This window comes from Macaca nemestrina, chromosome 14, assembly GCF_043159975.1.
Source record: "Macaca nemestrina isolate mMacNem1 chromosome 14, mMacNem.hap1, whole genome shotgun sequence".
Taxonomy (NCBI): Eukaryota; Metazoa; Chordata; class Mammalia; order Primates; family Cercopithecidae; genus Macaca; species Macaca nemestrina.
Genome location: NC_092138.1, coordinates 111,649,219 through 111,661,924, shown reverse-complemented (window position 1 = coordinate 111,661,924; position 12,706 = coordinate 111,649,219). Strand labels below are relative to the sequence as shown.

Sequence of the window (12,706 nt, the reverse complement as noted above, 5' to 3'; positions counted from 1 at the left end):
GCATTCAGAAATACGTCTTTGGGGAAAGTTATTCTAAGGACATGAGGTAAGTCGGAAAGGATCGATTCCACCCACTTGAGGTCAGAGAATGAAATGATTTGACAACCGAACTACATCTGAAACAGGGAACCAACTGCTCTGCTTGTGCTCAAACTCAGTGCTGTCATTCTCCGACTGGACAGTGAAGAGACAAAGGAAAAAAAGCAGACCATGACATTTAAAAAGAAGAAAAAGCAAAGCAAAACAATGCTAGCAAAAAGTAAACAAAGCTACTGAGTCAATACCATATTTTTTCTGGATCGATAACAAGATAATGGTCTACAGCCAAAATATTGACACTCGACACTATTAATCTGCTTATCTCAGGGATACGAGAATTGTTTTTTATTGACTCTTAAAATTTTCTCTTTGCATATCTGTTTGAATATAACAAACATTCTTGCTTGGAACAGGTAGTGCTCACAATTCCCATTTTGCAGGAAAACTGGACAACCGCCAGGTCGGGAAAGGAATCCTCACCACAGACTCAGGCCCTGAATAGTGTCGGGGCTGAGACATTCCTGAGGGAGGAACATTGGCCACACAGGGCAGTGGGGAGGAAAAGAAACACAGCAAAGGAGAATGTCCATGTCAGAGCCCCTGCGAGCCTGTTAGCTGTTCCTCAGTCAGCTGAGCTTCCCTGATTGCTATCAGAATCCCCCTCTTCGTGGGTAAAGAATCTACTGAAGCCAGAAGAACTAAAATGTCTTGAAATGATGAGAACACAGAGGAGAGGTACCCAGCATTCCTCAGCTGGGGCAGAGGCCGCACCAGGGGTCCTGGTTCACTGTGTTGTTTGGTAAAGGATGTCAAAGGGCCAATGATCTTCAGAAATTTCTGTCTCAGCCAGAGAAGCCACAGAAACAAAGGGCAGTGCTACCATAAAGAACTCCCTGAGATTCACAAGAATATTCAGAGAGCTCCTGTTCAAAAGCCATTTGAAATTTTGTGCTCATCACAAAAATGGCAATTCCTTTTTGTTGGCAAAGTATGTGTTACAGGTGCCACGCACACAACACCATTCCGACCAGCCACAGTGGAGGCACTCACAATGGCCAGAGATAGAAATGTACACACTATCATCCCAAATAGATGGGCTGCTGAGAGCTACACCACTGAAAGGAAATCAGGTTCAAGCCCAGAGTCAACTCTGAGCTGGCGGATGCTTAGGAAGGATAAATCATCTCCCTCCTCCATGCAAATTCTGGAGCCCACCCAAGGTTGAAACATGCGATTACAGTTTCATTCCCTTCAGAACGTTCCCATTTGGTGCCTAAAAATGAAAACCAGCAGTTAGATCGGGGCATTGGGTACTCATATGGCCAAGTTCTATGTCCAACTCCAGGAACAGGAACCTCTCCTTAGTCTTCGCAACGAGGAGGGGTCACACTAAGGAGGCAGATGGGAACACCTATCATGTTCAATTGAATGGAACTACACTCATTTTCCTGGAAAAAAGGAAAAATGCTGGGTAAAATCAGTCCTATTTCCACTAATGGCGTGTGCTGGTTGACAATGCATCATCTTCTTGCTTCCAAAGGTCCCCTTGGAGCAATTCCAGCACATCCAGGTGTAGTTCTCATTTCCCTTGTGCACTATGTAATACGAACTGCCTGGGCTGTGAGTCATTCCACAAAATCATAAATTCTTTCTGAAGAGTAATACTCTGCCAATTTTAATAATAATCTTAAAAAAAAAAAAAAGGTCAGGTCAGGTGTGGCCACTCATGCCTGTAATCCCAGCACTTTGGGAGGCCAAGGCGGGCAGGTAACTTGAGGCCAGGAGTTCGAGACCTGTCTGGCCAACATGGTGAAACCCTGTCTTTAGTTAAAAAAAAAAAAAAAAGAAAAAAATACAAAAATGTGCTGGGTGTGGTGGTACACATCTGTAACCCCAGCTACTCGGGAGGCTGGCATGCAATGAACAAAGGAGGCGGAAGTTGCAGTGAGCCGGGATCGTGTCACTGCACTCCAGCCTGGATGACAGAGCAAAACTATCTCAAAAATAAAACAAACAAAAACAAACAAAAAAAGGTGATCAGACATTTTTTCCCTGCTAATGAAGAGAAAAAAAAAGACTTCATTTTTTTTTCTTCCTCTGAAAGAAACAAAACAGCACTGGGAAATACACGCAACTTTGCAATATGCATCAGCTTTTTTTTTTTTCTTTTTTCCGAGACAGAGTTTCACTCTTGTTGCCCAGGCTGGAGTGCAATGGCGCGATCTTGGCTCACAGCAACCTCTGCCTCCTGGGTTCAAGCGATTCTCCTGCCTCAGCCTCCTGAGTAGCCGGGACTACAGGCATGTGCCACCACGCCCAGCTAATTTTGTATTTTTAGTAGAGACAGGGTTTCTTCCATGTTGGTCAGGCTGGTCTCGAACTCCCGACCTCAGGTGATCCACCTGCCTTGGCCTCCCAAAGTGCGGGGATTACAGGCGTGAGCCACACTGCCCAGTCACATCAGCTTTAATAGTTACACCCCCACTCCCACCCCAGCACAAGGAACAAAAGTGCCAATTCCTCCTTCACAACAGCTCAGCCAGCACACCCACACGGAACCACTGGCCAGAGGCAGGTGAGTGAGTCTGTTGTGGGGGGGGAGGGGAATACCAATATTTATAACTGCAAAAGCAAATAACCCAAATCTTTAGAATTTGAAAACAATCCTCCCTCCTCTGCCTCTTCTTTGGATGTGCAGTCTCCTCTGACTGACCAATGGCTTTCCACGCCCCACCTCAGGTCAGTAACACACACTTAGCGGTGCAGATTCAGGGAGTTTTTAGAAAGCTTTTCCCCCAGGGACACTACAAAGGCCTCCTGTGTTCTAGGCAGCAACTCTTGCTCCAGGGCCACGAAACACTGACATGCTGAGTTCAGCTGAAAGTACTTTGGCAAGCATAATTTATTAATTTTGCAAATTATTTTTAAAAAGTGAAAGTAAATTCAAGTTTATCTCAATAATGTCACTCTTTTTTGTTGTTGTTGTCTGAGACAGTCTCACTCTGTCTCCCAGGCTGGGGTGCAGTGGCGCGATCTTGGCTCACTGCAACCTCTGTCTCCTGGGTTCAGGCGATTCTCCTGCTTCAGCCTCCCAAGTAGCCAGGATTACAGGTGTGCGCCACCACGCCCAGCTAATTTTTGTACTTTTAGTAGAGACGGGGTTTCACCATGTTGGCCAGGCTGGTCTCAAACTTCTGACCCAGGTGATCCGCCTGCCTCAGTCTCCCAAAGTGCTGGGATTACAGGGTGAGCCACTGTGCCAGCCAATCACATCACTCTTACCTGCAGTATACTATAAACTTCTGTGAGTGGAAAGAACACCCCCCACCCCCAGCCACACTAGGTGCTTTCCTGGGCGCCTCACCTGCATGAACCCACCTGATCCTACAATAACCCACCTTTGAGGCAGCTACTGTCACTGCCATTCCCATCTAACTGAAGAGGAAGGTGCTATCGCACTGCACCCAAGCCCTCAGAATGGCATGCAGGCAAGGGGCCTGTGCCCGTGCAAACTCTGTACCGCTTCATCTTCCCCTGTCCTCTAATCTTGTGGGTTTCAACACTTATCATTGTTTAATTTTGTGATATTAACTCTCTTGATCATTCTTCATCTCACAGGTCAGTGCCTTCCAGGTGCTGAGCACTGTGACAGGACTTGAGGATACAACAATCTAACAAAGTCACCTTTGCCCTCAGGGAGCTTAGAGTCTAGCAGGGAAGGCAGAAGGCAACAGATGAGGGGGCCTACCCTAGCCTCCAGGGACACGTTGGGCCCTGCACCTTCTCCCCAAGTGCCTAAGAGGAAAAAGAATTCTATGATACTATACTCATAGCCCTAAGCTTTACTTTCATTTACGCCAGTGTCATGAAATCAATACAGGGGGTCACAACCAGCTTTATTAAAACATGAAAGAGAAAACAGAATGTACCATATATAAAAAGGGTAATGTATTTCATAAAACTTTCATTTCAGTCACATACGTGTTTTAATACATCTGTACTAACTAGTTCTGATGGAAACAGTTTTTCTCATATGGAGAGTGGTATTTTTTCTTTTTTGTTTGAGGAGCTGTCACCAGGCCGGAGTGCAGTGGCACGATCTTGGCTCACTGCAATCTCCACCTCCTGGGTTCAAGCAATTCCCCTGCCTCAGCCTCCCGAGTAGCTGGCACTAAAGGCACGCACCACCATGCCCAGCTAATTTTTTGTGTTTTAGTAGAGACAGGGTTTCACCATGTTGGTCAGGGCGGTCTCCATCTCCTGACCTCGTGATCACCTGCCTCGGCCTCCCAAAGTGCTGGGATTACAGGCGTGAGCCACCGCACCCGGCCCGGGAGTGGTATTTCTTAAAGTTTGAAAATAATGAGATACAACCTTCATGATAATCTGATGAGGCAGGTTATCATCAGGTCCATTTTACAGACGGGGAAACACAGGCTCAGAGATGTTAAGGAACTTGCCCAGGGTCAAACAGCTAACGCCTAGCAAAGCTGGGATTCAAGCCTTGATCTCTCAGACTCTGAAATCCACATGTTTAAGTACTAAACTATTAGGGCACATGAGACAGAGACCCAGGTTCAACTTCCCTTCTGTCACTTACCATGTATCTATCTGGCCTTGGTCAAACCACTTACTTCTTCAGAAACTGGTTTCCTCATCTACAACAATAAGGAGTTTAAGCTTCAGGTTCCCTTCTGGCTGTGATCTCACACGACCCCCTCTCCTCCGACTCAATCCCTAACCCCTGGCAACCACTAATCTGTTCTCCGTTCCCAAAAGGTTACACAAATGGGATCATGCAGTATGTAGTTTTTTGGGATTGGCTTTTGCCACCCTGGAGATTCATCCAAGTTGCTGGATGTACTCAGCATTTGTCCCGTTTCACCACTGAGTAATATTCCACGGTATGGCTGTATCGCAGCAGAACCATTCATCACTTGAAGGACAGGTGGGCTGTTTTCAGTGGGACTATTACGAACAAAGCTGCTATGTGAACAGGCTCCTGTGTGAACATTTTCATTTCTTGGGGATAAATGCCCAACAGTGCAATTGTGGACTGTGCATAAGTGCAGGTTTAGTTTTGTAACACTCCAAAACTGTATTCGAGAGTGGTTGTACCATCAAGTTGAACTCTGGAAACCTATGAATCCTCTTTTAATTTGGCAACTACTTTTCCTCCCTATTAACAGCCATGAAGAATGTAACAGGCACTGTACATGAGCTCGAGTTATATTTTTGTCACAACATTGATGCCACAGGTTTAGCTCATTCATTTTTGTGGAAAATGTCTACTATTTTACCCAGCTGGCTAAGCCAACTGTCAACCAACCAGCCAGATCATGCTTTGCCAAGGGGAAAAATCTCTCTGCCTTTTTCCAGCTTACACGTATGTATGTACTCATGTAACTATCATCTCACTTCTGAATCAGCTTACACATATGTATGTACCCATGTAACTATCATCTCACTTCTGAATTATAACCCTAACATGGATAGATGGGTGAAGGGAGGAAGAAACAAATGGGGGTGGCTGAGGTGGGGGGTAGGGCACAGAGCCTTTGCCAGGAGTTGTCAACTGGATAAAATCAGACCCTGTCCCCTTCACTATTTCTTTTTTTTTTTGGAGACAGTCTTGTTCTGTTGCCCAGGCTGGAGTGCAGTGATATGATGTTGGCCCACTGCAACCTCTGCCTCCCGGATTCAGGCCATTCTCCCACCTCAGCCTCCCGAGTAGCTGGGACTACAGATGCAAGCCACCACGTCTGGCCAATTTTTGTATTTTTAGTAAAGACTGGGTTTCACCACGTTGACCAGGCTGGTCTTGAACTCCTGACCTTAGGTGATCTTCCCACTTCAGCCTCCCAAAGTGCTGGGATTACAGGGTTGGGCCCCCATGCCCAGCCTCCCTTCACTATTTCTTACCAAGGCTCTACCCTTTGTTACCTTGGGATTCTCTATTCAGAATTCTTGCCTGGCCCCACTGCTTGGGGATTTTTCCACCCCAGGTGACTGCCCACGGTACACCAAAAGCGGAGAATGGGAGAAGGGGCGTGGCAGGAAAGGCATAAACTTCTGGGGCAGACGTGACTCTCAGAAAGGCCCATTTTAGGGAAGAGGGCAGACAGGAGGCAAGGAGCTGGAAAAGGAACCTGGGAAGCCTGCCCATGTCCACCTGCCCCCGGAAAGCCTTCATCTGCCCTTGACGACAACTGCCCAGCCACATCCCAGTCTCACTTTCCCTCTTCCCTCTTCACAAAAGGCAAACCTTCCTCCTAACCCCTCCTACCCTCAGGAACTAGGTTTTGGTTTTGGCTTTTCATTCCTCCAGCATCTGTCATCATCCCCCATTCAGGGAAAGTATCAACACCCCTGAGATTCGCTTTCCTCTTTCCAGAGTGGAGACTGGTGCCTGCAGCACCTGCCTGGGGTGCAGGTCACAGGCAGGGGTCCAGGCATCATGGCTCTCACCACCCGCTACCACTTGTACCTCCTATCTCCTGTCTCTCCTTAAGGTCTTGGATTTTCAAACGTCTTTTCCTCCTCATTCCTTATTTTCCTCCTTCCTGTCCTCCCCTTCAGTCCTTGCCCTATGCCACAAGTACTGAAACAAAGCTTGGAAAGGATCATAGAAATAGTCTATTTCACTCTTCCTGCAAATAATTCACTTGGCAGTACGCCCAAGAATTCGTCCTTTACCTCGTAATAATACAGCAATTTCCCCTCGTCCATAAGGGATATGTTCCATAGACCCCTGGTAGGTGGCTGAAACCATTGAGAGCACCAAACCCTGTATATACTATATTTTTTCCTATACATTGGTGAGTGGGTAGTGTATACAGTGTGGATACACATGCTACTCAGAATGGTGTACAATTTAAAAATTAGGAATTGGCCGGGCGCGGTAGCTCACGTCTGTAATCCCAGCACTTTGGGAGGCAGAGGCAGGTGGATCACGAGGTCAGGCTTTCAAGAACAGCCTGGCCAACATGGTGAAACCCCATCTCTACTAAAAATACAAAAATTAGCTGGCTGTGGTGGCGCATGCCTGTAATCCCAGCTAATCGGGAGGCTGAGGCAGGCAGGAGAATTGCTTGAACCCGGGAGGTGGAGGTTGCAGTGAGCCAAGATCGCACCACTATGCTCCAGTCTGGGTGACAGAGCAAGACTCCGTCTCAAAAAAAAAAAAAAGGAATTATTTCTAGAATTTTCCATTTTTCCATTTAATATTTTTGGCAGTGGTTGACTGTGGGAAAATGAAGTCATGAATAAACGGGGAACAACTCTATTATCAAAATTAGGAAGTGTGGCACTACATAAGAGGTGCTTTCTTCAGCAGCTCACAAAGTAAAAAGAATAAAAAGGAAAAAAGAAGGTGCCACATAAATAGCAAAGACGAGTCTTCGGGAGAAGAGGCAAGCACAGTTTCAAAGCCCCTTGCGTGGCCTTTCCCCCGCCACCCTAGTGGTGAGGACAGTGCTGTACTTTCCCGAAGCCCTCATTTTGGTGCCACCCACTACACAGAATGCAGGGGAGGGTAAGGCCTGCTTAGTTCAACTAAGAAAGCTCCTTAAAACTCTCCTGAGGAAGCAAACTCGAAAGGCTTTGATCTTGGATCAGGAGAGACACACAGGGGCAAATGGGAAGGGACTTCTCCGTCTGGCCATCAGCTCTGGGCAAACATGAAAAAGCACTTTCGGTGGTCAGGGCAGCTGGACAGTGAACCATGAGACAGGAGACTTGTTTAAAGAAACTGGGGCAGGGGTACTCTCTATATACTTCCCTAACTAAAGATGAAGAAAATGTTCATCATCTGATGAGGCTGATTTTAGCTGAGGACTGGCAAATTAAGCTTGAGGGCCAGCTGCCTGTTTCTGTGAAATATCTTAGTGGCTCACAGCCATGCTCATTTGTTTATACAGATGCTACAGCTGTTTCTGAACTCTAATAGTGTAGCTTAGTAGGTGGGATACACAGCCTGCAACCTTACATTTATTTTTGTTTGTTGTGAGATCACTATGTTGCCCAAGCTGAGTGCAGAGGTGCGATCACTGCTCGCTGTGGTCTTAACCTCCCAGGCTCAGGAAATCCTCCCGCCTCAGCCTCCTGAGTAGCTAGCTGCAGCTACAGGCATGCACCACCACACCCAGCTAATCTTTTTTCTTTTTTTTGTAGAGATGGGGTCTTGCTACATTGCCCAGGCTGGTCTCAAACTCCTGGATGCGAGCAATCCTCCCACCTCGGCCTCCCAAAGTGCTGGGATTATAGGCGTAAGCCACCATGCCTGGCCCCTAAAATGCTTACTATCTGGTCCCTTATAAAAAAAGCTTGTTGCCAGGTGCAGTGCAGTCCCAGCTACTCAGGAGGCTGAGGTGGGAGGATCACCTGAGTCTGGGGGGTAGAGGCTGCAGTGAACCATGATTGCCCCACTGCACTCCAGCCTCAGCAAGACCCTGTCTTAAAAAAAAAAGAAAAAAGAAAAGCTTGCCAACCTCTAATTTAGATTACATTTAAATTTGCACTTCTAAATCACTTAGCTAATATTATTCTCTTAAATTTGGAAGTTACTTTTTCCAAAATTTTAAAATGCTAATCGTAGGAAACGGGGGAACTTGAGCATGAAGAGTCCATGGGAAATGAGGCCAGTATCTATGGCCACATCACGTAGGCTCTGCTAGGAGAGGTGCGTGGCGGGACCCAGAAACCGCAGAAGGAAGGATGGGATGTTGTCTGCCCCAAGCAGAGGCCAAACACACTGCTTTAGAAATTAAGAGAAGGATATGACTTAATATTCACTAGTGAGGTGGGTGTGTGAAAAAGGGAAAAGGGAAAAGGGGAGGGAGGGAGGAAAGGAGGAAGGGAGGAAGGGAGGAAGGGAAGGAAGGGAAGGAAGGGAAGGAAGGGAAGGAAGGGAAGGAAGGGAAGGAAGGGAAGGAAGGGAAGGAAGGGAAGGAAGGGAAGGAAGGGAAGGAAGGGAAGGGAGGAAGGAAGGAAGGAAGGAAAGGGTAGAGAGAAGACCAAGAGGCTAGGTGGCATGTGGGCTGAGCACTGAAGAAAGTCAAAAGATACAGAAGAGGATAGGTTTCTAGGAGGAAGCTGGCTGAGCAGGAGTGGGGCAGGTTAAGAGCTGGGTGAGAGAGGAGAGAGAAGAGACAGCCGTCCAGGCTGCTGTACAGGGTGCACGGGAGGAGCCAAGCAGGGAGGGCAGGCGACGGCCAGGTTGGAAGATCTGCACCTCCCTGGCTACTGGAGGAATGAAACTGGTTGGAATGGACTGCAGGGAGATGCTCCAGCTGAAGCATGAGAGACGTACTGGATGGAAAAGGTGCCACAACTGAGACCAGAAGGCAGATTCCTGAACTGGTGGGGTGCCAAGGATGCATATCAAAGACTGCTGGAACATGTGGGTGTCAAGATTGAAGACAGGGAAGGTTAAAATGGCCTGATCCAAAGCTGGAGGGCGGTGGAGTGACTGGTGACAGCTACCTCCCAGGGAGAGGCATCCAGGCAAGCTTTCACACTGAGCTCTAAATTCTGCTCTGGGTTCTGAGCAGGCTCATGAACAGCATTCTGACAGCCGGCTCAAAACTGCCACTCCCTGAAACACAACTAACCCAAATCCCTTTTCTATATCAGGAACAAATCCTTCCCCTTGTTCCACTGCCTAGCACATTAAAAAAAACCTTTATACACACACACACACACACACACACACACACACACACACACACACACACATTTTTTGAGACAGAGTCTCGCTCTATTGCCCAGGCTGGAGTGCAGTGGCGCGATCTTGGCTCACTGCAACCTCCACACCCCAGGCTTAAGTGATTCTCCTGCCTCAGCCTCCCAAGTAGCTGGGACTATAGGTGCAGGCAACGGCATCTAGCTAATCTTTTGTATTTTTAGTAGAGACGGGTTTCACCATGTTAGCCAGGATGGTCTCAATCTCCTGACCTCATGATTCGCCCGCCTCGGCCTCCCAAACTGCTGGGATTACAGGTGTGAGCCATAGTGCCCGGCCTTAAATATTTATTTTTCGGAGATATGGTTTTGCCATGTTGCCCAGGCTGGCCTCGAATGCCTGGGCTCGAGCTTTCACACTACCTCAGCCTCCTGGGTAGCTGGGATTACAGGTGTGAGCCACCATGTCGGGCATCTCTAGGAATTCTAAGAGGAGATGGCCATTGTTTTTAGATGTGGGAGCCTTTGCGGGAAAATTCTTGAGACTCACACTGAAGATTTTAAGGGGACAGCACTCATTTGATTGTAAAAGTTCTTGTGTATTTACAAAGTGTTTATGACCACAAAACAGAAAATTCACCCCAGGGCCACCGGAACTAAGATAACCATTTAAACTGCTTATCCAAAATAACAAGCTGTGATCTTTTTATATTTGACTGGTGTTCGTGACTCCCTAGGCCAAATAGGGGTGACTGCATTATCGGCATTTTTGCCTTAGCAGAAAGCTGTAATGCAAATTAACCTTTTTATCTTTTCGGGGCAATCATACTTTGGTTCCTCTTCGGAGACAGCAAAGTAAAAACTAAGTTGTCTGCCCCTGTGCACATAGCCCATTAAAGGACAGTGTCTCTTTGGCCCAGTGTTTCCAGAAATCGAAATCAATATATTTCACAACTCATTCAGCCTTTCACAACAGTTTCACAATTCAGCCTTGTTTTTTTCACTCACTGCGTGGAGCTGAAGTGTTAAAACCTGTGCTTGCAGTGAGCAGGTATCTGCTGTGTCCTCTGCATAAGGAATACCTAAATATTTGCAAATGAAGTCCTTTAGCATTTTGCAGACATTTTTCTCCCATTAGTCCATTGCCCACACATTTGAAAGAAATTAGCACTAATAAAGACATTATCAGTATTGACAAAGAGAACTGGGTCACAGGCAGATGTAGCTGACTTGGCCAAGATCACCCCGTAGGTCCAGAATCTCACTTAAAACCTCGGGTTCATTAGTATATTGCGTATTTTCACTTCTTTGTTTTGATAACCATATTTTTTTCCATGTGTACCTTTTGGGGAATAAGTCTTTACAAACAGAAAATGACCATGGTTTATCTTTTTCTTCCCTCTAAATATGAACCCCTCCTATAGCAAGAAGGAAAGTTTCTGTGTCATGCTGAACCTCCTGTCCTCCCTGAACACCTGGTCTTATGTGACCACAGGCTGTATTTGAAGAAAAAGGAATTTCCTTCAGGCTTCTTACATTCTGCATTAGAGCTTGATAAAATGAATCCTGTCTTCTGGGGAGCACCGTTTAAATCACAGGATTACACATATTGTTTTCTTCTCCAAGCTCTTCTCCATGTGTAGAATTTGAGTTCTGCGTTGGTCTCAGCGTCTGGGGACTGCCACAGCCCCATTTTGTCACTTGTCTTCTGGTAGGGGGAAGGTCACTGGGCCACTCTCTTAAGAGAGTAAGAATGTGAACAAGCAGATCCTGTGAAGGGAAGTGATGTTCATGTTTACCTGGCTGCCTTCTGGGCTCACAGTCTTGCTGATGGTGTGATGAAAAGTTTAGAAAAGCAGAGGCAGACCAAGCTGCCAGAATTCTGGCATATTTTTCTTAGCAATAAAGATTTCCAAAGGCTGTGTAGCTGTTTGTTTGGTTTGGCTTGGGTTACCTTTGACAGAGGCTACCAGACCACTTCTTTAGCAATATGAACTTTCTAACTTTCCCTTGAAGCAGGGTTCTTTAACCTTTAGGAGGTTGAAGTTCAGTCCTCTAGAACTTTTTGGAGGTGTTATTTGGGTCTATTTAAAAACGCTTCAACTCAGCCATAAAAAAGAATGAGATCCAGTCATTTGCAACAACATGGATGGAACTGGAGAGCATTATGTTAAGTGAAATAAGCCAGGCGGAGAAAGACAAAAATCACATGTTCTCACTTATTTATGCGATATAAAAATCAAAACAGTTGAACTCATGGACACAGAGAGTAGAAGGATGGTTACCAGAGGCTGGGAAGGGTAGTAGGGGGCAAAAGGGGCTCGGGGAGGTGGGCAAGGGGGGTTAATGGGTACGAATAAGACCTACTATTTGATAGCACAACAGGGTGACTATAGCCAACAATAACTTAATTGTACATTTTAAAATAAAGAGAGTAACTGGATTGTTTGTAACTCAAAAGATAAATGCTTGAGGGGATGGATACCCCCATTTTCCACGATGTGCTTATTTCACATTGCAGGCCTGCATCAAAACATCTCATGTACCCCATAAATATATACACCTATGCAGTCACAAAAATTATAAATAAAATAAAATACTTCAACTCTTAAGTTAACTAAAAAGAACCTTAACATAGGGTTTATTCAGGACATTGAGATTTGTGAACAAGTCTATGAACTGGAGAATTTAAAAATGCACTAGGAGGCATGGTGGCTCATGCCTGTAGTCCCAGCTACTTGGGAGGCCGAGGTGGGAGGATCACTGGAGCCCAGGAGTTCAACAGCGCCAGTGCACTCTAGCCTGAGCAGAGTGTGATCCCATCGCTAAGGGGGGATTAAAAAGAAAACCAGAATTCCTAGAGACCAGAGAAATGATTCATGGCAAATTATATTTTTCTATGTACATAAAAACATGCACTTTTGGGAGAAAAGATTATACAATACATACTGCTCTACACCTTCATTTTTCACATAATACATCATAG

The 12,706-nt window shown here is 46.1% G+C and overlaps 1 protein-coding gene across 6 annotated transcripts in view; it reads right to left on the bottom strand.

The window, feature by feature from the left end:
• Window positions 1–12,706, bottom strand: part of LOC105464034 (far upstream element binding protein 3) — a 59,761-nt gene that overhangs the window by 29,213 nt on the left and 17,842 nt on the right. The gene's annotated exons all lie outside the window — the stretch shown is intronic.